The sequence below is a fragment of the Triturus cristatus genome, chromosome 2_2 (assembly GCF_964204655.1).
Source record: "Triturus cristatus chromosome 2_2, aTriCri1.1, whole genome shotgun sequence".
NCBI classification, from domain to species: domain Eukaryota; kingdom Metazoa; phylum Chordata; class Amphibia; order Caudata; family Salamandridae; genus Triturus; species Triturus cristatus.
In genome coordinates this window covers 16,241,834-16,266,094 of record NC_140582.1, presented here as the reverse complement: position 1 = coordinate 16,266,094, position 24,261 = coordinate 16,241,834, and the positions used below count along the sequence as shown (strand labels likewise).

Genomic DNA, 24,261 nt, shown 5'->3' with positions numbered 1-24,261 from the left:
AGTCCCTTGCTCACTTTGCCACTGGATTCAAGCAAGCCTGGCTGAAGACGGCTGAAATGCCAGAAACCGGTCCTAGGAAGCTTGTTTCCGGTCCAGGGAAGGCATGGCTTGGCAGTTCGGGCTGGACTGTTCCCATGTGGCACAGGGTCAGACTGATTTGCATATGGCCATGTCTGAACTGGGGTGGCAGAGTGGGCTAAAGAACGGTGATGGATCAAACCCAGATCTGTTGACTGGGTGTGAGTGTTTGATTGGTTCTGATGCTCCGTCCATCACCACCCCCTTTTGTACCGCTTTGTTTGCCATAAGTTGGCAGGGTATGCTCAGACGTGAGTCCCTTGCTCACTTTGCCACTGGATTCAAGCAAGCCTGGCTGAAGACGGCTGAAATGCCAGAAACCGGTCCTAGGAAGCTTGTTTCCGGTCCAGGGAAGGCATGGCTTGGCAGTTCGGGCTGGACTGTTCCCATGAGGCACAGGGTCAGACTGATTTGCATATGGCCATGTCTGAACTGGGGTGGCAGAGTGGGCTAAAGAACGGTTATGGATCAAACCCAGATCTGTTGACTGGGTGTGAGTGTTTGATTGGTTCTGATGCTCCGTCCATCACCACCCCCTTTTGTACCGCTTTGTTCGCCATAAGTTGGCAGGGTATGCTCAGACGTGAGTCCCTTGCTCACTTTGCCACTGGATTCAAGCAAGCCTGGCTGAAGACGGCTGAAATGCCAGAAACCGGTCCTAGGAAGCTTGTTTCCGGTCCAGGGAAGGCATGGCTTGGCAGTTCGGGCTGGACTGTTCCCATGAGGCACAGGGTCAGACTGATTTGAATATGGCCATGTCTGAACTGGGGTGGCAGAGTGGGCTAAAGAACGGTAATGGATCAAACCCAGATCTGTTGACTGGGTGTGAGTGTTTGATTGGTTCTGATGTTCCGTCCATCACCACCCCCTTTTGTACCGCTTTGTTCGCCATAAGTTGGCAGGGTATGTTCAGACGTGAGTCCCTTGCTCACTTTGCCACTGGATTCAAGCAAGCCTGGCTGAAGACGGCTGAAATGCCAGAAACCGGTCCTAGGAAGCTTGTTTCCGGTCCAGGGAAGGCACGGCTTGGCAGTTCGGGCTGGACTGTTCCCATGAGGCACAGGGTCAGACTGATTTGCATATGGCCATGTCTGAACTGGGGTGGCAGAGTGGGCTAAAGAACGATGATGGATCAAACCCAGATCTGTTGACTGGGTGTGAGTGTTTGATTGGTTCTGATGCTCCGTCCATCACCACCCCCTTTTGTACCGTCTAGATAGATCACACCTGTCATTGCGCAACTCACAAGCAGCACGTGCCTCGCAAGCGTTTAGGGCCTGGAGACAGGGATGGGAGCTAGTAGATGCCTGGTGGACCTTGCATCCCCAAGATAGAGACTACTCCTACTTCTTGGCGGTCCATGAGGTCCACACGCGACTAGACGCCTTCTTGTGTTCAGCAGACACTCAGCGCCATGCCATTGTCGGGGAATATTCAGCACGTATGATATCGGACCATAATCCATTGGTCCTCTCCCTGGGATGGATGCACCCCATATTAGCGATAACTACGTGGAGGCTCCGTCCGGACTTACTGGAAGACCAGGTCTTTCGTGAAGAGATCAGGGGGGAAATAGCGCACAATTTTGAGGCCAATGTGGGGACAGCCTCCTCACAGAATGCGAATGGGACGCCTTCAAGGTGGTCCTGCGGGGCCAATGCATAACACGCACTACGAGGGTTAGGTGTGTCATCTTAGGAGAAGTGGAAGTAGTGGAGAAAACCCTTAGGGTGCTAGAACGCAGGAGGCCAGGAGTCCCAGAGCTCTAGAGGACACTAGTAGATGCCAAGGAGGAAGTGGCGAAGCAGACAGAGAGGCTTAGATGCTTTGATTACATTAAATTTTGCACTCATGCTGAACGAGACAAGTCAGGAACGCTACTAGCATAGCTAGCAAACCCGGTGAGCAGGGACCCATCATTGGTGGAAATAGAGAAAGAGACGGGGATCCGGCACTTTACTCAGGCGAGATTAACAAAGTCTTTGCCAGCTACAATGCGCAACTCTATAGAAGGTCGCGGGAGAGCGATCATGCAGACGGGAGGAAATACCTTGCGGGCCTGCAGATGGCCGATTGGACCCTGAGGAGGTGGAAGAGCTTGGAGCAGACATAACGCAGCAGGAGGTACGAGTTGCCATCAAGGGCATAGCAAGGAACAAAACCCCGGGCACTGACGGCCTACCGGCCGAGATCTATGCAGCATATGCACAGGAGCTGACTCCCAGACTGGTCACCATGTATCAGGAGGCCCTGGGGGCAGGAATAATGCCAGAGAGTATTAGAGAGGCCCTTATTGTCTCGGTGCCTAAGCCTGGGAAGGAACCATATGACTACACAGCCTACAGGCCCCTATCCATGCTAAATATGGATGACAAACTCCTGAGCAAAATTTGAGCGATGGGGCTTCTCCCATATATGCCTGACCTGGTTCATGAAGACCAAGCGGGGTATTTTCCCCGGGCGGAACACGGACATAAATATTAGGCGAATCCTAGCGATCATGGGCTCCACTGGATATGATAAGCACGAGGCGGCGGTATTCGCAGTGGACATTGAGAAGGCCTTCGACAGCGTCGAGTGGCATTACCTTTATGAAGTCTTGTCCAAGATGGGACTGGAAGGAGGATTCCTATCATGGGTACGGTTACTATATACGTTCCCCACGGCCCGAGTGCGCACTGGACGAACGATTTCTCTCAGGCCGAGGGTGGAGAGGGGTATGAGACAGGGGTGCCCCCTCTCCCCGCTCCTGTTTGCATTGGTCATGGAGCCGTTGACGTGCAGGGCGCAAAGCGGGCAGGACTATAATGGTTTAAGGGTGGGTGAGGTGCAGCACTTAATAGTATTATACGCGGACGACCTCCTACTCTTCCTCTGTGACAAAGAGGGCGAGCTGAGAGGGGCGCAGAGAATGCTAACCCGGTTCAGTGACATCTCTGGACTCCAAGTTAATTGAAGGAAGTCTAGCCTATACCCCATGATATCTAACGCCATCCCGCCGCCTGATCTCGGCCACCTGAAATGGGAGCTCAGCTGCCTGCAATATTTGGGAGTCAAAATATATCGTGAACCGGCGGAGCTACAAGAGGGAAACGTGGGTAGAGCAATAAGATCGGTGAAGTCCGCAATGGAATTCTGGGGTACACTGCCGCTGTCAGTAGTGGGACGGGTGGCATTCCATAAGATGGTGGTGCTCCCACATCTCCTGTACTACTTCAGCACCTTACCGGTGTGGATCCCGAGAGCAATGTTCAAAGATCTTTACTCACTGATCACGTCATTTATCTGGGGATCAGGGCGCAGAAGAGTAGCGCTGACCTCATTGCAGCGCCCAACGGCAGAAGGGGGGCTAGCGGCCCCAGATTTTGAGGGGTAATATATTGCCGCCCAGTTGTACTGGATGATTCAATGGTTGGGGGCAAGTCGTGACTCAGAACGGGAACAATATCCAGCAGTGCCAGATACCACAACCCTGGCAGAGATCTTCCTATGGGTCAGACGGAATGGGTCTGATGACACCATGGAAACCAGAGTGGTGGTGCGATGCTGGGCTAGATACCTGAGAAGGGTGGGAGTCAGGATTCCCTACTCTCCAGACATATCGATCACAATGCTGTGATGGTTGCCACAGGGGGCTCACTGGGTGGGGTTGGAGGACTGGGAAGCGGCAGGGCTGACAAAGATGGGGGACCTATACCAGGACTCCACGCAACTCCCATTTGAAGAACTCCAGGCTGCATATGATTTGCCGGGAGGCCACTTCCTTAGGCATGGGGCCCTCACCAGAAGGATTAGGTAGCATTGGGGTGGAGGAGATACAGAACCGCGGGCATTGGCAGAATATAGGTATGTGGCATTCTCAGTGGGAAGAAACAAGACATTTTCTTGCCTTTATAAGGCAATGAGGCAAGATATGCAGAAGCCAGTGGAGGGCTTGCCATTACAGTGAGAGGAGGATTCGGGTAAACAGATCCCAGAGGTAGATTGGGACAAGATTTTAGAGCGGATCCCGAAAGTTTCTTTTCTTAGAACGCGAGATTCAAACTGATTAATTTCTACAAATTCCACAGAGCTTACCTCACCCCGTCCCGCATTAGACAATACTTTGGCATAGATGCAGCAGCATGCCCGAGGTGCGGAGAGAGAGGCACATATCATTCATATGTTCTGGAGCTGCTCCACGCTACAAACCTCCTGGGAGGAGATCAAGCAAGTGATAGGTGATCTCACAGACAAGGAACTCCCACACACCCTGGGGCATTTCCTGCTAGGGTGGTTCCCACACACAGCCAAAAAACAAAACAACTGGGAGGTTTCAGGATCTGGCCTATGTCCTGGCCAAAAAAGAGACAGCCAGAAACTGGAAGGCACCGGGAGGGCCTAGGATTGCTTCCTGGAAGAGGGAGCTAGAGAAATGGGCGGGGACAGAAGGTAGACTCCTGCTTTGGGAGGCTGGCCAAGGGATAGGTAATATAGACAGGGCAAGAGCCTGGGAAAATCTAGCAGTGAATTGGCAGCGGATAGACAAGACAATAGTGGGGCGGGCTCCCCACTGCCAGGAACCCCAGAAGAAGAACAGGACGGACAAGGACCTCAACAACAAGGTTAACAGATGCAGCAGTGAGTTAGGAATGACTCTCGACACGTCAGTTTTTGGAGATCAGACTGTATCCACATAAGCGCAACTCAAGGGGGGAGGGGGGATAGTTTTGTTGGAGTTAAGGGTGGTATGAGAGAAAGGGACAGGCAAAGGAAGAGGAAAAGGAAAGAAGAAGGAGTAGAGCAGATAGGGGGACAGCAAGACGAGCTGTAATATTGATTTCCATTTTTATACAAATTTTGGCACATTTACATAATGTGGCGTTCTAGTACCTGTAACAAAGAGCATTTCACTTAAATACAGTTATTCCGGTGCAGCGACAATGAGGACTCCCGATGGATCAGTGGTAAGGTCTTTGTTCATGGGAGTTCATAAGAGACTAGAAATGCGTCCAAGGAGTTCCACAGTGACCTGGATGACGGTTTCCACTGGGAGTTTTGTAGTGCTATGTTGTCTGCCCCTCTGAGATGGATGATCCAGTTTATCCAGCTCTTGTACGCTGTCTTACTCGTGTCCTTCCAGTTGGCAAGAACCATTTTCACTGCTGAAGTTAGTAACAGGTCAAATAGATCTTTTTCAGAATCATCTCTCAAGTTTGTGCTTATGCAGGCCGTGGGCAGATTAAAGGAGTCTCTGACCATAGTACACTTAAACACACCACTTGTTAGGGCAAAGATTTTGTCCCAAAACGAATTAAGCACGTCGAACAGGTAGGGCCACCCCACCGAATCGAAGGCTTTCTCGAAGTCGGCCAGCAGGAGAGTGAGGTATGGAGATAGGCGGTGGCGGTGCGCCAGAGCCACATGGAGGCGGCGGAGGCAATGGCGAGTGCCTCGATCCGGCATGAAGCCACATTGGTCCGGGTGCACCAAACGCGACAGGAAGGGCCGGAGCCGCTGGGCTAGGACCGCGGCATATAGTTTGATATCGGTATTGATCAGAGAGATCGGCCGGTAGGCCGACCTGTCACTGGGCGGCGGAATGGATTTAGGCAGGACCACAATTGTGGCAATGTCGGCCTCTGGGGGGAAGGAGCCTCTCTCAACCGCCTCCGCGTACAGGGCACCCAGCCGTGGAACCAAGTGCTCCTTGTAGGTGGCGTAAAACTCCTGCGGGAACCCGTCCGGGCCGGGGGTCTTCCCGGCGGACGTGCGCCCTATCGCGTCTCCGATCTCCTCAGGGGAGATGGGAGCCTCCAGGCTCTCCCAATCACTCGGCCCCAGCCGGGGAAGGCTTAGGGCACCAGCGGCGAGCAAGGAAGCCAGATCCGATGCCCGTGCCCGGTAGAGTTGTGAGTAGTACTGGGCGAAAGCGTCCGCTATAGCCACGGATGAAGACTGAAGCGCGCCACCTGAGTCGGTCACCGCCGGGATGATGCGTGATGCCCTGGGGTAAGTGGCCAGCCGGTGCAGAAGCGCCCCGTTTTTGTCGCCCCAGCCGTATACCCGCGCCACCGATGATTGCCAAAGAAGTTTAGCTGCGTCAAGCGACCGCTGACGAATCTCCTCGCGTAGGAGCCGTAGCTGCCGGGTCTCGGCCGGGTCGGCAGAGTCAGAGACGGATTGCTCCAGGCGCAGCGCCTGAGCCTCGCAGGCTGTGAGCTGCTGCAGCTGCGCCAGGCGGTGTTTCATCACCTGTGCCTTAGCAACCCCCCTAACCGTGGCCTTACAAGCCTCCCAGAGGGTGCCCGCCGAGGAGACCGATCCGTCGTTGTCGCCAAAATAGAGTGCCAGCGCGGTCCCCACTTCCTTACGGAGCGTCTTGTCCTGCAGGAACCACGCATTAAAACGCCACATTTGGCGAGCACCGTGAGGCGGGGGGCCCAAACCCAGCAAAAGCGGAGAATGGTCGGATATCCCCCGGGGAAGGATGCGGACGTCTTGGATACCCAGACAGTCGGCCGAGGGGACAAAGATCGCGTCGATGCGTGCCTGAGTGTGGTGGGCGGCCGAGGTGTGGGTATACTGTCGCGTGCGTGGGTGCCAGAGCCGCCACACATCACAGAGGCCCTGTGCCTCTGCCCACCCGGCCAGCTGCTTCGCCCGCGCCGCGCGGGAGTCCGAGACCGGACCCGAAGAGTCGAGGTGCGGGGCCGAGACGGCGTTAAAGTCTCCTCCGAGAACAACAGTACCAGGTGGAAAAGCCGCTAGCCACGACGCGGTCAGAGATAAGGCCGAGGACAGCCCCGTGGACGGCACGTAAAGTGACAGGAGGCTGAGTGGCCGGCCCTCGAGCATGCCGCTAATCGCAACCCCCCTCCCCTGGGAGTCATGGACCACTCGGCCAACACAAAAGGGAAGGAACGGCGCAGGAGGACCGCAACCCCCCGCGACCCGCGCGAGAACCCGGAGTGCCACACCCGGTCGAATCCGAAGCGCGCCAGAAAGGGACAGTTTTCTCCGAGGAGGTGGGTTTCCTGAAGCAGGAGCACGTCCGCACCCGCGCGCTGGGCGTATTTGAGGACAGCAGTGCGCTTAAGCCGGTCCAGCAGGCCGTTCACATTCCAGGACAGGATGCGCACCTGGGCTTTGGGGGCTAAATCAGCCATGGCAGCAGTGGTAATGGAGCGCGCCGGGGAGAGGGCAGGCGGGGGGCACCGGGGGGATACCCTTGAACCCGGGTGTCAGCAAAGGGGGCACGGAGCGTGCAGGCCCCTGAAGGACCATGGAGCCCCCACCGGGGGAAGCGAGCGGACGGTGGCGGAGGGTGAGCGGCAGTAGAGCGCGCAAATGGAGCTGAGTGAAGGGACACGACGCCTCGCGCCGCGCAGCGCTGTGTGAAAGGCTCAGTAAATAACAGTGCAAACCCAAACAAAACAGTCTCGCGAAGAGAAACCCCAAACAAACCCCCAACCCCAACCCCCCACCCCCCACCCTACACTTCAAAACCAGAAGCATCTGTCGCCCGAACGGAACCAACAGACACAAGACCCCAAGCTCAGGTGCTCGGGTATAAAGAGCGTAGTGGACCCCTCCTGAAGTACGGATTACATTGTGCGGACCTGGGCTGGCACTGGGGAGCGCAAGAATGTGGAGCCCCCCACCCCCGCCCTCGGGCAAGGCTGTTACCTTCCCCGCAACTGCAAGAAACAAAGAAAAAAGTCATATAGCTGGACTGCGAGAAAGGTCTGATGAGTCAATGTGCGTGTTGAGGGGGGTCGGAGATCCGGTCGGCCCAGGTGATGCTCGGCGCCGGGATCCCCCGGCCGCCCGGGAGGAGGCTTCAGAAGAGGCGGAGGAGTCTCTCATCGGTCTGCCAGAAGCGCTCACAGACCGGGCCTTGAGGACTGCGGCACCTCGCCGCTGCCGGGAGCGTGTGCGCTTCCCGCGCCGCGGCCGCTGGGACCCAGCCACAACGGGGCACCCGGGCCTTGCAACGGGCGGCCCTCCGCCCGGCTGCCGCAGAGGCCGCTCCTCGGTAATCCATGTCCAGGCCGCCCTGGGGGTGTCAAAGAACAGCGTCTTACCCTGAAAGACAAGACGGAGGCGGGCCGGGAACTGGAGCTGGTACTGAAGGCCCAGGGAGCGCAGCTGCTGCTTCACCTCCGTGTATGAACGGCGCTGCTCCTGGACCTCCCGGGTGTAGTCTGGGAAAATCATAATGGTGTGATTGTCATAGGCCAGTTTGCCGCTCACCCGAGCCTCCCGCAGAATGGCATCTCTGTCCCTGAAGTTAAGGATCCGAAGAATAAAGGGGCGCGGGGGGGCCCCTACCGGAGGCTTGGACGCCAGCGACCGGTGCGCCCTCTCCACCACGAACCAGGTTGACAAGCTGCCCGCCGGCATCCAGGATTTAAACCAGGCCTCCAGGAAGTTGTCGGCCCGGCCCGACTCGACCCCCTCCGGGAAGCCCACCAAGCGAAGGTTATTGCGGCGGGCGCGATTTTCGGCATCCTCCGCCCGCCTGTGTAGTTCCTTGGAGTGGGTCGTGAGCTCCCGGACCTGGTCTTGTAATTGATGGATGTCATCCTCCGTCGCGGAGATCCGCGATTCGGCCTCCGTGATGCGGGCCGTGGCGTTGCGGAGATCCTGCCTCAGAAGCGCAACATCTATCTTCACCTCCCCGACCATCCCCTCCAACGAGGTGAGAGAGGCATCGATCGCGTGTAGGATGGTGGCCAAGTCTTTGTTGGGGGCGGGCGCCTCCCCTCCGCCGGCACCCGGGGGGTCCGGTGTCGCGAAGCGGTCAATCTTCGTTTGGTGGGATGTTGCCAGCCTCTTAGGGCCTTTGTCCTTGCCCATGGTGGATCAACGCGTCGCGCCCTCCGAGGCCGGGGCCGGGCGAGCACCGCTCCGCGTCCCGTGCAGTCCCAGAAGGAGGCCCCCGGGCAAGCCGCAGGGCCAGTCCAGCAGCTCGGAGCACCGCTACTGCCCCCGCTCCCGGGACGCAGAGGTCACAGGGCGCCCCCTTCCAGCCCACCGCAGCCCCGTGGGCCACCTCGCCAGGCAGGGGGGACGAGGGGCAATGGGCAGAGGGGCCCCCTCGGCAGCAGCCCCCCAGCAGGCGGCACCAGGCGGAACCAGTTCAGCGTCGCCCCCCCGTCAGGTTGCCGCCGCGGGCACCGGAGCGCGATGTGCGGGGGCCTTCCACAAGATCCGGGGGGGGGGGCCGAGCCTCCACGGGGGACCTCGCCAGCAGCAATCACCACCATACGCTCGTAGCAGGGGGGCTGGAGGGGGCAGAGGAAGGCAGTCCTCCGGAGGATGCACCGGTTCACAGGCCAGGGCGCGACAATATGGCGGGTGGCGGCAATCACTGATCCGGGCCCAGCCCCACGAGCTCCCACTACTACTCGGGCCGATCCGGCCGCCGATCAGGGCCCCGCGGCCGGGGAAGGTCCGGGGAGGCGCTGGGGATCTGTCGCGCCCCCCCCCCGACTCACCCGCGGTGTGTCACAGGCCGATATGCCTCTCCGCGGGCTTCTCCCGCCTCCGGACAGCCGCCAGCAGACAGAGGCCTGTGCCCCTCGTGTGGCGCCGCGGGCGCTCGTAGCAGGCGCCGCCGGCCGAGGAACCGGCCGAGTGCGCGCCCCCGCCGCGGTGACTCTTGCAGGCGGCAAAGCTCAGTCCCCAAGGCTCGGAGGCAGCCAAAAGTCGCAGCGAGGGTAGGGCTACAACTCCGCAGCAAGTGGCAGGAAGCGGATTGCAGCCAGGACGGCAGCAACGGAGGAAGAACGGATGTGAGGGGTCAGGTAGCACGGAGCTCTACCTCGGCGCGGCCATCTTGGCTAGCGCCACCTAGCGCTCCCCTGATTTTTAAGAAGTTGTAGAACTCCATGTCTGCAAGGCCATACATCGCTTGGAGGTCTGAGAATGTAATTGTGTATGTGTTGTTTTCTAGTCGGTGAGGGAAGAGTATACCTTCCTTAATCCATGTGTCCAGGATTAGGCTTTTGCATTTGTATCTTATCTTGCTATTGGCCCAGAGTGATTCCAGTTTAGACCCTTTAATACTATGCTTCAGCTTTTTATCGACCTTAAGCAGTGCTATTTTTGTGTTTTTAGAAATGGACTTGGAGGTAAGTGGGTACAGTCTATTTGTTGTTAGGAGTGCAAGGGGGCTTAGTTTGTTAAGAATGGCCCTCTCAACCTCTAGCCAAGCCGGGGTGTAACCGGTAGGTGGAGTAAACCAGTATGAGCCTTGTTTCACCAGGAAAGCCAGCTGATATCCTGAAATCTGCTAAATTTACCCCTCCTAGTGTTTTTTCTAGTCTTAGTTGTTTGATACTGATCCTTGCTTTTATCCAGCACCAAGGGAATTTGGATATGAGGGTATCTATTTTACGGTGAAAGTCGTCTGTAAGGAGGAGCGGGAGCATACTGATGAGGTAGTTAACCATCGGGGTGATCATCATTTTGATAGTCTTGATTCTGCCCCACCAAGTAATGAATTTTGGTGACCATGATTCCAGAAGCTTCTTTATTTTCCCTAGTAGTGTTGTCTCATTCTGGTGTAGTGTATCTATCATGTTGTTACCAAATTCAATGCCTAAGTATTTGATGGAGTCTGTTTGCCATGTTAGACCAGACTCTCCCAGGATATCTTTTGTGCAGTAGATGTTTAGTGGTTTGAGTTCTGATTTCTCTGTTGAGTTTGTACCCTGAAAGGCTAGAATATCTAGCTATTGTGTCCACCAGGGCAGCAATTGATGCCCTCGGTTGTTCTGTTACAATTAGTATGTCGTCTGCGTAGGCGGCAAGCTTTATTTGCACGCCATTGATATCCACCCCCTTAATGATAGTGTTTGCTTTGATGTCCCTGATAAGGGGTTCCAATGCTAGTAAGAATAAGGATGGGGATAGTGAGCATCCCTGTCTAGTACCTTGTTGTAGCGTGACCGGCTCGGAGCGCGACCCATTAACGACAATACAGGCTGAGGGGTTTCTATAGAGGGCCATAACCATACGTATATAGTCCTCACCTAGGTTGAAAGATTGCATGCAGCATTCCAGGAAAGCCAAGAAGACCCCATCGAAGGCCTTCTCTGCATCCAAGGTGATAGCTACTACCGGTTCACCTTAGCGGCCGCATTCTCTATGATGTGGCACAGTAGGCGGGTGTTATCATTAGACATGCGAGTGCGGAGGAAGCCTTCCTCTGGAGTTACTTATTAGTTTTGGTAGGGCCGAGTTGAGTCTGACCGCTAAGATCTATATCTATATTTTGCAGTCTACGTTAATCAGTGACATAGGCCTATAGTTTTTCATTGAGAGTTGGTCCTTCCCCTCCTTCGGAATGACTATTATGTTAGCTTGCGTCACAGTGTGCGGCATGGTCCCTTTAGATGCTGTGTGGTTAAAAACTTGCTTCTTGGTTGGTTTTAATTGGTCTAAGAAGATTTTGTAATAAGAGGCTGTAAACCCGTCCGGGCCAGGAGCTTTGTTGTCTTTTAAGGATTTGACTGCCATTACAATCTCTGTGTAGTTAATTTCCTGTCCTATTCTACTTCTCTCTTCTGTGTTTAGCTGCGGCAAGTCGAGTTTTTCGAGGTATTTGGTAAAATGTTTTAAGTTCAGGGGCTTGTCATTCTTATAGTGTTCCTGATAGAACTCTTTGAAGTTTCTGAGGATATTTTTGTGTTTGGTACATGTTTTAGTCTTTAATGGATGAGATGGCGAACTGGTTGCGTTTGTGTTTGAGGTAGGAAGCGAGCAATTTCCTCGCTTTGTTAGCTTCGCACAGATTGAAAGCTTTATATTTATTAATCCACTTCTCACTTAGGATTTTGTTGTAATTATATTTTTTTCGTGTTAGTGATGTGAGGAGCTCGCTATTCTGTAGGGAGGTAGCGTGGGACTGCTCCAAACTTTTGATCTCCTGTTCAAGCTGGTTTAATCTCAGGTTGGAACTCTTATTGATTTTTGTCTTTATTCCTATTAATGTACCCCTGATGGTAGCTTTCAGTACGTCCCAGAGCGTATTAGTGCTAGTGTCCGGAGTGTCGTTGTATTTGAAGTTATCTATTATAGCCTCCTCAATCTTTTTTTTGTCTGCAGGGTCTGAGAGTACATCGCTGTTAAAGCACCATCTCTTTGGCACATCCTCATTATGACACCCAGCCAGTTTTAGACAAATACACAAGTGGTCCGACACCAGCCTTGGGGCTATATCTGTGTGTTCGATTAGTTGTGTGTGGGAGCCAGAAATGAGGATATAATCTATCCTGGTGTATAAGTTGTGTGGGTTAGAGTAAAAGGTATAGTCCCTGGTGTCTGGGTGCTGGAGGCGCCATGCGTCCTTGAGGTTGTATTTGGAGCATATGTTTTTAAGTACCGCATGTGAGCTCATGGGGTAGTATTGGCAGGTGGATTGTCTATCCATTATGTGGTCTAAAGGGATGTTGAAGTCCCCTGCTACAACCATGAGGTCGTTTTAGGGGAACCCTTCCAACGTGCTGGACACTTCCGACCAAAAGGCTGGATCGTCAGCGTTGGGGCTATATATGTTTGCTACGTGAATTAACTCTTCTCTCTTTCTCAGGTGCGTGACTAGGAGTCTGCCCTCATTGTCGTGGGTCTGTGAGTCTATTGAGATGTTGGATCTTTTCGATATCAGGGTAATTACCCCCGTTTCTTTTTAACAGCAGGCGAGCAAGCCATCTGTGAGATCCAGTTACCTCTAATGAGTTTTGCCTCGTCCCCAGACAACTTTGTTTCCTGTAAAAGGATTATATCCCCTTTGGTTTTGGCTAGGTAGTCTAGAATTTTCCCGCGCTTGATTGGATGGTTAAGACCTTTAACGTTTAGGAACACTATGTTGAGATCAGTTGCCAGGGTGAGTGTGTTATTTTAGGCCATCAGGTGGGATGTTCTGTGGTGGATACATCAGTTCTGTTCTCCATGGACCCCACACATTGCTATCTGGGCCCAGGAGGGGAAAAGCGACATTAGGTGGTCACTCCCTCCCTCCACTCGATCTGTTTCAAATGTGTTTTCCAGTACGAGTACAGTCTAGAAAGCTTTTTCTGGTACACCTGCGAGCAGGCCATCCCTCCCCCTAAACCCCACTCCCCCCCACCCCTCCCACCCCTGCAGACCTCGTATGTTGGAGGTGCGACGGCAGGATTGTCATTCCTTCTCTCGGAGAATAACTGATTAATAAAACTGTATCGTTAGTCTCCCCATGAGCATACATGGCATGGTTACCTGCCAGGCACTAAGAGAGAAGTAGGTCCTCTGGCCATGAGACCAAAGTTGTTTGACATTTCTCGTCAAAGTAACATTGCTCATAACCAGAGTCATATTATAGCAAGTTTAAAGGATACAAGTGTAAAGTCATAGAAAAAATAATATCTTCACTTGTCGTGGGTTCAGCATCGTAGGGTGCATATCCATATGAGGTAAATAATGAGGTAGATAATAAGGTAGCTAGTTAGGTAGGTATTGGTTAAGTTTCCATAATAGATGTGGATATTGATAATGTTAAAGGGGGCTTAGCCTGCCCAAGGTGGTGGTTGTTATCTCTTCATCCCGTGCCAGGGTCCGGAGACGATCTTCTCTTGCTAGAGGTGGATTGGGAAGCCTCCATGTCTTGAACTGTTGGACCTTCCAGAAATGATGCGAGCTCCCTAGGGTCATTGAAGTAGTGCTGTCTACCTCCATCGGCTACTCTGAACTTGGTGGGGCCAACGAAGGAGAGCTGCATATTCCTGCTTCTGAGTTTGTCGTGTAGGGCAAGGAATCCCTTCTTGGTGTCGACCGTGGTCTTGGAGTAGTCTTGTGTGAAGATGATCTTGTGCCCATTCCAGATGATCTGGTGATTTTTCTGTGCGTGGTTGAGGATAGCTTCCGTGTGTTGGGCTCTCAGTGGTTTTCAGATAATGGGTCGGGCAGCTTGTCTTGTCGTTGGTTTGAAAGTGGGTACTCTGTGTGCACGGTCTAGTTCAAATTGGCGATCAAACTTTACATTGGTGAGTTTTGGTATCCACTCCTCAAGGAAGGCTAGGCATGAGCCTGCTGGGTCTTCTGCCGCTTTCTGGGACCCCCAGTATCCAGATGTCTTCGGTTTCGGTCTTCCAACTCAGCTGCTTGACATTGTAGTGTTGAGGTAATTTTTATTAAGGCCTTCACCTCTTGATTTGAGTTTACGGTGGTGTCCTCCATATCACTGATTATTTGTTTGGCCGCTGATAGTCTGTTGCTCACTGTGTTCAGGTCAGCCCTGACCACCGCAATTTTAAGTTTAATAGCGTCAGTGGTTTGCTTTTGTGGATTTTTAATAGCTAATGGATGTCCGCTGATTTTTTTAATATCATGTCATGGGTGCTGTTCAGGTCTGGCTTCATTTTGAGCAGGGAGTCTGAGATTGCTGGCTTCCCCTTGCTCTTTTTTAGTTGTTGTTGTTGTAGCCTTGTTTCTCTGTCCGCCATACTTGCTTCCGTGCGTTTCTCCTTTTGTTTTTTTATTTTTTGCTTCCTTAGCATCTGTTTAGTACTTCTGGTTTCTCCCAATACCACTGCTGATGGTTTTTTTCCCAGCTGTTTCTATTTCCTGTCAGACCTCGTGGGCCCCCCTTGAGGCGGTTAGTGCCTCTGTCGGGTATGACCTTGCCCCTGGGTACTCTGCGGTCGTCACTTCTCAACCCTGCAGGCCTCACTCTGCACCTGCTTGTTTGCCTTGATGGGGAGAACCTCTGCTATGCTTCACCTCAAGAAGAACTCACCGCAAAGATTCCGGTTGTGGTAGTTATTTGTGTCTTTTATAGCTGTTTGTAGCCGGAGTGGTGCCAGCCACCCCCTCGTTTGCACCACCTTCGTTTCCCCCTCTTAGTGCAGTCCTGGTGCGGCTTACTCCTTCCTCCTTTATGATAAGCAAGGGTGATTAGGTGTGCATGAACTGGGAAGACCCAGGGAAGACGCGGGATGCCTGTCTAGCGCTACTTGGTTAGGGACACCGATGCCAATGTTATTTTTATATGTCCTTGATTTTGCTGTTCCTTTCAAATCTCTCCCACTTTCTCTTCTATTCCCCCTCTTTTTCTCTTAATTTCTTTGCTGTAGTTAATTAGGTCTCACCTACGCAGCGCGCATGCGCTGCATAGGAGGACCTTTAGCCGTCGCTCTGCTCTTTTTTGAAGCACATACTCGTGCTTGTGGCAGCATCCACCTTGCAGGAGCGAGCAGGGGGGCGCCCACAAGCACGAGTATGTGCTTCCAAAAAGAGCCGACGGCACGCGCACGCACGCATGCACCACTCCCGGGCCAGCAAACACATGATTGCAGTGCCAGTAGTGTGTTTTGCTTTTGCTGTGACAAGCACGAGTATGCTTTAAAATAGCAGCATTAGTTATTCACTCATGCATGGCTATCATTTACTTTGTGTTTTGCTTTTACTGTGACAGTTTTCTTGCTTTCTTTTTTTTATCATTCACTCTGTGTTTTGCTTTTACCTTTTCTCACTATTTCTCACCACGTCCACCACCATCATGTCCACCACCACTACCACGTCCACCACCACCACCACGTCCACCACCACCACCACCACCACCACTTCCACCACCACCACGTCCACCACCACCACTATGTCCACCACCATTACGTCCACCACCACCAGCACGTCCACAACCATGTCCACCACCACATCCACTGCGTCCACCACCACCCCATCCACTACACCGTCCACCACCACATCCACCACCATGTCCACCACCACATCCACCATGTCCACCATGTCCACCACCACCACGTCCAATACCACATCCACCACATCCACCACCATGTCCACCACCACGTCCACCACCACCACGTCCACCACCACCACCATGTCCACATCCACCACCACATCCACCACCACCATGTCCACCACTACCATGTCTACCACCACCATGTCCACCACCACCATGTCCACCACCACCATGTCCACCACCAAGTCGACCACCACCATGTCCACCACCACTATGTCCACCACCACGTCCACCACTACCATGTCTACCACCACCACCACCATGTCCACCAACACCACCACATCCACCACCACCACATCCACCACCACCACATCCACTACCACCATGTCCACCACCACGTCCACCACCACCACGTCCACCACCACCACGTCAACCACCACATCCACCACATCCACCACCACCACGTCCACCACAACCATGTCCACCACCAAGTCCACCACCACCACATCCTCCACCACCACCATGTTCACCACCACCACCACATCCACCACCACGATCACCACCACGTCCACCACATCCACCACCACCACGTTCACCACCACCACCATGTCCATCACCACCATGTCTACCACCATCATGTCCACAACCACCATTTCCACCACCACATCGACCACCACCGCGTCCACTTCCACCACCACCATGTCCACCAACACCACCACATCCACCACCACCACGTCTACCACCACCACGTCCACCACCACCATGACCACCACGTCCTCCACCACCACCACTACCACCACATCCACCATGTACACCACCACGTCCACCACCACCATATCCACCAACACCACATCACACCACTACCACCATGTCCACCACCACGTCCACCACAACCATGTCCACCACCACACTGTCCACATCCAACTCCACCATGTCCACCACCATGTCCACCCCCTCACTGTCTACCTCCACATCTACCACCACCACATCCACCACCATGTCCACAACCACTTCCACCACCACGAGGTCCACAACCACCACCATGTCCACCACCACCACCATGTCCTCCCCCATGTCCACCACCACATCCACCACCACGTCCATCACCACATCGCTCACCACCACAAGCATGTCCACCACCACCACAACGTCCACCACGTCCACCACATCCACCACCACATCCACCACCACCATGTCCACCACCAGCACCACGTCCACCACCACCACCATGTCCACCACGTCCACCACCACCACCAACCCCACATCCACCACCACATCCACCACCACATCCACCACCACCACGTCTACCACATCCACCACCACCACCACAATGTCCACCACCACCACGTCCACCACCACCACGTCCACCACTACCATGTCCACCACCACCACCATGTCCACCAACACCACCACATACACCACCACCACGTCCACCACCGCCACATCCACCACGTCCACCACCACCACCACGTCCACCACCATGTCAATCCACCACCACGTCCACCACCCACATGTCCACCACCACGTCCACCACTGAGTCCACCACCATGTCCACCTCCACCATGTCCACCACCACCACGTCTACCACTACCATGTCTACCACCACCACCACCATGTCCACCAACACCACCACATCCACCACCACCACATCCACCACCACCACCACGTCTGCCACCACCATGTCCACCACCACGTCCACCACCACGTCCACCACCACCACGTCCACCACCACATGCACCACCACCACGTCCACCACCACATCCACCACCATGTCCACCAACACCATGTCCACCACCACGTCCACCACCACCACCACATCCACGTCCACCACCACATCCACCACCACCACATTCACCACCACCATGTCCACCACCACCACTACCATCATGTCCACCACCATGTCTACCACCACCATGTCCACTACCACCATGTTCACCACCACGCGACCACCACCACATCCACCACCACCACCATGTCCACCACCACTACCATGTCCACCACCACCATGTCCACCAACACCACCACATCCACCACCACCACATCCACCACCGCCACCACATCTACCACCACCACGTACACCACCACCACCACATCCACCACATCCACCACCACATCCACCATCACCACCATATCCACCACCACGTCCACCACCACCACCACCACCACCACGTCCACCACCACCATGTGCACCACCACCACCACATCCACCATCTCCACCTCCACCACCTGTGACAGGTAAAGTGTCACTGGAGGGCAGGGGTAATAGGAGTGTCAACCCCGGCTGTATATGCAACATTTAAGGATGCATTGGGTGCGAGAAGACGTGAATAGGGGATAGAAGTATTACACCAGACCCAAGATACATTTTGAAGAGGCGCAATGTCACAGGGGCTCCTGTAAAAGCACTTGCAGAATCTCTACCTCACAGTGGCATATCTGCATGAACCACTCACTCAAAACAAGCATTGGCATAGCCAATAGGTCTCGCCTTTGGGACCTTATAAGTGTTTAGCAATGCAACACTTATGTTTTTGCACCAAGGATATTGTGCTGGATAACTAAACACTTATAAGGTCCCAAAGGCGAGACCTATTGGCTATGCCAATGCTTGTTCCTAATCACTGTGTTGTTTATCGTTTTTCTTTACTTTTGATCATTTAATAGCTTTTGTCTGCAGAGCTGTAGCCAGTACAGGGTCATAAATAACTATAATTGTCAACACCACCCCCAGGAAAGAGGAGGTGGGGCACTACACCACTGGAGTGTAGTGTGGGTGTTCTCACGCATCCACCAATGGTTTATGTCGAATTCCCAGATTTACTAACACTAATAAATCTGAGAATGTGTCAAAATAGTACGCCATGTTTATTTCTCCTCATGTTTTCCTTTTTCTACATGTGCTGCATTCTGCAGCAGATGCAGAAAGAGGAAAAAGCCTCAGAGGATTGTTTCTGTGTAGGAAGGTGGTGTACCTTCCTGCACAAAAGAAATCCTGTAACGCAGGCCCCCTTGCACCATGGTCCAAGGGTCTCTGAGTTGGCCCTTGGCATCCACAAGTGTGCCAGCGCAGAGGGAGAGCAGGAATGTGCCATATGTTAGTAGTTATGGTGCCTTCCTGCCTTCTCTATTTGATGCAGCGCAGAAAGTTGTATTGCTTCGTTGCATTACGCAAATATTAGTAAATATGCCTCTTGGTTACATTTGGTTCTATAATACAGTTCCAGCAGGGCTTTGCAGAGTCAGCAGCAGTCACTTTATTAAAACCACTGGGCTACTGCACCACGATAGATAGACTCCCTGTCTGGGACATACAGAGTTATAGATGGATAGCCGTCAATAAAGGGGTGTTTTCCACTGAAGGTTTCAAAGTGACTTCAAATAGATTATGTGAAGAAGCACAAGTTTCTATGATGTCACTTGGAACCTTCGGATGGGAAACTCTCCGTTATTGACAACTACCTATCTAAACTTTTATGTAGTTTAAATCCCTCCAAATCCTCTTCCCTTTCTCAGTTCAGCAGTGCATAAGTACGTAAATCATAGAGGAGCACTGCACAACATGGCATTATCTCTTAAACTGCCTCCTTAAACTTTACATAAAATAAATTATACAGGGTAGTTGTCTAACCATGTGTTTCACCACTATCTTGTAATTTATCCCCTCCTCTCCCACATTTAAAAACAAATACATGGCATCCTGTTATCCTCCCCATCACGATCAACAGTACCTGCTTTTCTACTACCAACATCCCAAAACAAACACCTAGCATTCAATAACCCCTTCATTTAAAAAAAATAAAATAAAATACCTAGTGTCCTGTTACCCTCACCTAGACCCTATGATCCGTGTCTTTCTCTTGTCAGGCACTTTAAGATAAACCCGTGGTTAGCAGTGCGAGAGAGCACTGACAATTAACCAACATTCCTCCCCCTCCGTTGGGTCTCCCAAAATCCAGGCAGAATAAGCATTGGCAAAACCAACAGGTTTCGCCTCAGGAAGATCTATTGGCTTGGGCAATATTTTCTACATGTTGCCGAGTAGCGCACGCTGCAGTGCAACATGCCTTAAAGTTAAAAACAAAAAAGCACTATGAGACGACCAGCACTGACCACGTCGCAGCACTTTATTTCCTTTGAGCCATATTGCACAGAAGCACACAAATAGGTAGGTAAACAAATCATGGACAGGGGGAGGTGGGTGGGGTTGGGGAAACAAACCATAGACAGTGGGAGGAGAGCAGGGGTAGTGAACAACAACAGTGGGAGGTGGGCTGGGGAAAGCAACACGAGGGAGCAGTAATAGCGGAATGAGGGTGACGGACTGCAGAGACATGCCCTCTAGACATGCTCTCTATAAGAGGACATGTTAAAAAGAGTACCTACTGAAGTCTGCGACCGGTGGAAGGACACTGGCTGCAGACAGGAAGCTGTACTTGGTCCAAGTGCCACTGTAGGGACACATGAAGCCTCAGTAGGAAGCTAAGGCGAAGAGGGGGCTCTGACAAATTAGAAGCAAGGAAAAAAGGGTGGTGTGAAGCCAGTTGAAGTAATGGTAAATAATGGAAGGCTCTAAGTCCATTTTAAGCTTTTTTTCTCATTTAAAAGAGAGTGCACACGCACAGTGCAAGCGCTGTGCAGGCGAAACCTAAAAAGCAGCAGATAAGCAAAAACATTTCCTTGCTGTCACATCAAAGCAGGACGTAATTGGGCTACAGAGCCATTGTCTGCCCAGTAGATTTCCAAATGAAGTCATGCACGGAGTTCATCTGTTTAAATACAGGATCTCAAAGTGCACAAATTATGCTACTTCCGTGGTTTGCATTGGAACCGGGACTAGAGAGCCTGGAGCAGTTAAGGCACTTGTCTATAAAAGTGCCCTGTAGACCAAGGTTTATTAGCTCCTTGCAGTTGGTTCTGCAAGTGTATCTGTCCTTCTGCTGAAGGATGTCTATAATGAAGAGCTGCTACGAGTCTTGTATGAAGCGAGGCAGTCTAACTACAGACAAGAATGTAGTGACCGACTTGAAAGCAGTGTGCTTTTGGGTAGGCCACTATTTGAGAAGGACCACATGTTGGACACAACTCGAATTTGAAGGATGTGTATCAGGAAAGACGCATTATGATGCTGCTCTGTTATACAGCTGTTATTGCCCTAACTTGTAGTGGGTATCTTAATACAGTGAAAGATTGTCCATTCGTGTGAGTGGTTGTCTTGTTCAGATATACCAAAATGAATGAATGAATTTATAAAGCGCACAGCTACTCTATAGGCTGTCCCGGCTCTGTCAGGTATCTCCCCACTAATACCTAGGCAACACTTAATTGCAGTATAGTCAGGTTTTTAGAGCCAAAGGGAGTTGGTTCCAGGCTTGGGCCCCCAGGAACATGAAGGATCTGCCTCCAGTTCTAGCCCGGCAGTCCCTGGGAATGATGGCCAGATGGCTGGATGAAGACCGCAGAGTTCTGGACGGGGTGTAGTACAATATTCTCTTCCTGATGTAACTGGCACCATTGCCATGTAGGGCTTTATGTGCCAAGACCAGTGTCTTAAATGTAATCCTCTTTCTCACTGGCAACCAACGCAGAGGCCTGAGATGCGGGACATATGATTACGGGGAGCCAGGTTAAGGATTAGTCTCGTTGCTGCGTTTTGAGACACTTTCAGGCCGTTCAGAAGATAGTCTGTCAGACCCAAATATAGAACATTTTCATAATCAAGTCTGGAAGTGATGAATGCCTGGATCACTATTTTCCTAGTGGCAATGGACAAAAAGGGTAGAAATGTAAATGTATATAAATTTATAAAGTGCAGAAGGAAGCCATACGGCTTAGTACCATGCTCAGCTTAAAGAAAACAAGAAGCAGACAAAGTGTAAATGCGCAAAGAAATCGGTAAGCCCTTACAGTGCAATTCTTGAACAATGCAGGAAACTATGCATTCTTAATACAGTACAACAGATACATATTGCAAAATGGCAGAAAAAAGATGAGCAAATGAAAATACATTCATTCAATTTTGCATGGCAATACTAATGCACTTCTTCTGTTATAGAATACATAATCTTTAAAAAGAAACTGTGATACCCTATTCACACAGATGTAAAACCAAATACAATTAATACTAAGATTACGGTATACAAACACATTTAAAAAATATTTTATAAGTGTTTGAAGAATTAAAAACTATTTGTACAATCTGTTTCAAATAAAGGAGCGAAGAGACATTGATGAGCTTCCGCTGCCAAAGTTATATTATACTTTAGGAACAATGATCTTAACAGTTGATGTCACAACGAATGTAGAAAAGGACAAACAAATATCACATGATTTAGATTTTGGACATAGTTCAAACGAAGGTCACAGAGTCTCTCATCCCCAGGTATACCTTTCCAAAATCCTGTAACAACTCATAGCAGAAGCAAATTCAACCTTAGTCATAAAATAGTTCAATAAAACATACAGATGACGTTTTTTACAAATACTGCTCTCGACTAGTTTCATTCTGATCGTACTGAGCACAAAGTAAAATGTCCCTTTTCCGATTCATTCATTCATTCATTCATAAGTCTTTATTGTCGATGATTTCATCATAAAAGACATTTACAAAATAAAAATGCAACCAAACGAATATTAAAACTATTACAGCAATTCACAATAAAATCACAAGAAACCAAGGTTCATTATTTTAGTGCCTCCTAATTCTAATGAGCCAGGCCCAAGCTAAGAATTTGGCGACTGCGATTACGATAAGTTCACTTGTATCAAAACGCAAAATATCGAGTGCTTCTAGGCTTTGTCTTGTTCCCAGTGTTCGACATAGGGGTTTAAGCCATTTAGCCCGTGGGGCAGCGTAAGCTGGGCAGACAAAGAAAACATGACCCACTGAATCAACACAATCCATACACCAGTTACAGGAATCGCGAGATGCACCCTTCCATTTTTTTGTGAAAAGATTAGTTGGTAGTGTACCAACTCTAAACTGGTGATAAAGTTTCCTGTCTTTGGGTCTGGTGATGGTATCCCAGTAGGGTTCAAGAAGTGGGGTTTTCTTTTGAACAAGGAATCTGCCTGTCAGAGAATCGGCTACAACTGAGGATAGTTGTTTTTGTAGTACCGTTGACCAGTACAGGCTTTTAAAATCTTTTTTAGAGGGAAAAGAGTTGTTACCTGGGTCTGACCACAAAATTCCCAAACCCATGGAATCCAGAAGTTGTCTAACCTGTCGGAACCAGGGAATGTTACCTGCTCCCATGATGGAACGGACATCAAGAAAGGCTTTAGCATAGGGACCTAATTCAGGCACTGTCCATAGTCGCCTCCAATAGGCCAAAGGCTTAAACCTAGCAATGTCATCGAAAGAGTGGCAGCCAAGATCCAGTAACAACGGTTTCAATGGGGTAGAACTGGGCAGGCCCGTAAGCATTCTGAAGAATTTGTGTTGTGCCTTGACCAGAGAAGAAAGGTTGGCAAAACCCCAGAGTTCGGCTCCATAAAGAATCGCCGAATTTATCCTTACATTAAATATTTTAATGGGGGGGGCAATTATTTTCGACTGGGATGATTTCTGTTCTTTTACAAGGCATCCAGAAAGCTGGGAAAATTTAAGGGTAAGCACATCAATTTGCGGCCTCCAATCCAGCTTATTTTCGAATACTACCCCCAAATAGGTCATAACATTAGTTCTTTCAAGCAAATCATTATTCAGGAGTATATGGCCCTTCACGCATTTCCCTTTGTTAAACACCATATATTTGGTCTTAGATACATTCACTGACAAATCGAAATCATTACAGAAATTAGAAAAAACATTCAAAGCTGACTGTAGCCCTGAAAGGGTCTAGGAAAGGAGAAGGGTATCGTCAGCAAACATAAGGAGTGGAATTTTAGTACCACCCAATGTGGGGGCATCCGTGGGGGTTGAAGAAAAGTACTGAACCACTCTGTTGATAAACAGTAGAAATAGTGTGGGCGCAAGTACGCACCCCTGCCTGACACCCCTGTTTACCCTAAATCTTTTTGTGACCTGACCCTGTTTCCCCCAACGAACTTGGGCAAAGTTGTTGTCGTACAGCTTAATGATAATGTTCAAAAGATCTCCCGGAATACCTAGCTCCGCCAAAGCATCCCATAGCTTGGTCCTATTGACCAAGTCAAATGCTGACCGAAGGTCTACAAAGGCAGCATATATGGAACCACCACACAGATAAACTGTTTTCCAGACAATCAGTTGGAATTTGAATGCCTGGTCGATGGTACTGGTGCAAGATCTAAAACCGGCCTGTAGGGGAGAGATGATATCCTCCTGATCAATCCAAGTCTGGATTCTTGCCAGGGTCATTCTAGCAATGATCTTTTGAACAGAATCAATAAGACTAATAGGGCGATAGTTCCCCGGACAGGAACGATCACCTTTCTTAAAAATCGGGAGAATCTCTGCGCCCCTCCAGGAGTCAGGGATGGCT

General features: G+C 51.2%; 1 protein-coding gene and 1 pseudogene across 1 annotated transcript in view; one reads left to right on the top strand and one right to left on the bottom strand.

The window, feature by feature from the left end:
* Positions 1-24,261, bottom strand: part of LOC146861755 (metalloprotease TIKI1-like) — a 1,236,995-nt gene that overhangs the window by 443,363 nt on the left and 769,371 nt on the right. The gene's annotated exons all lie outside the window — the stretch shown is intronic.
* LOC146861758 (uncharacterized) overlaps positions 2,579-24,261 on the top strand; it is a 54,537-nt pseudogene continuing 32,854 nt past the window's right edge.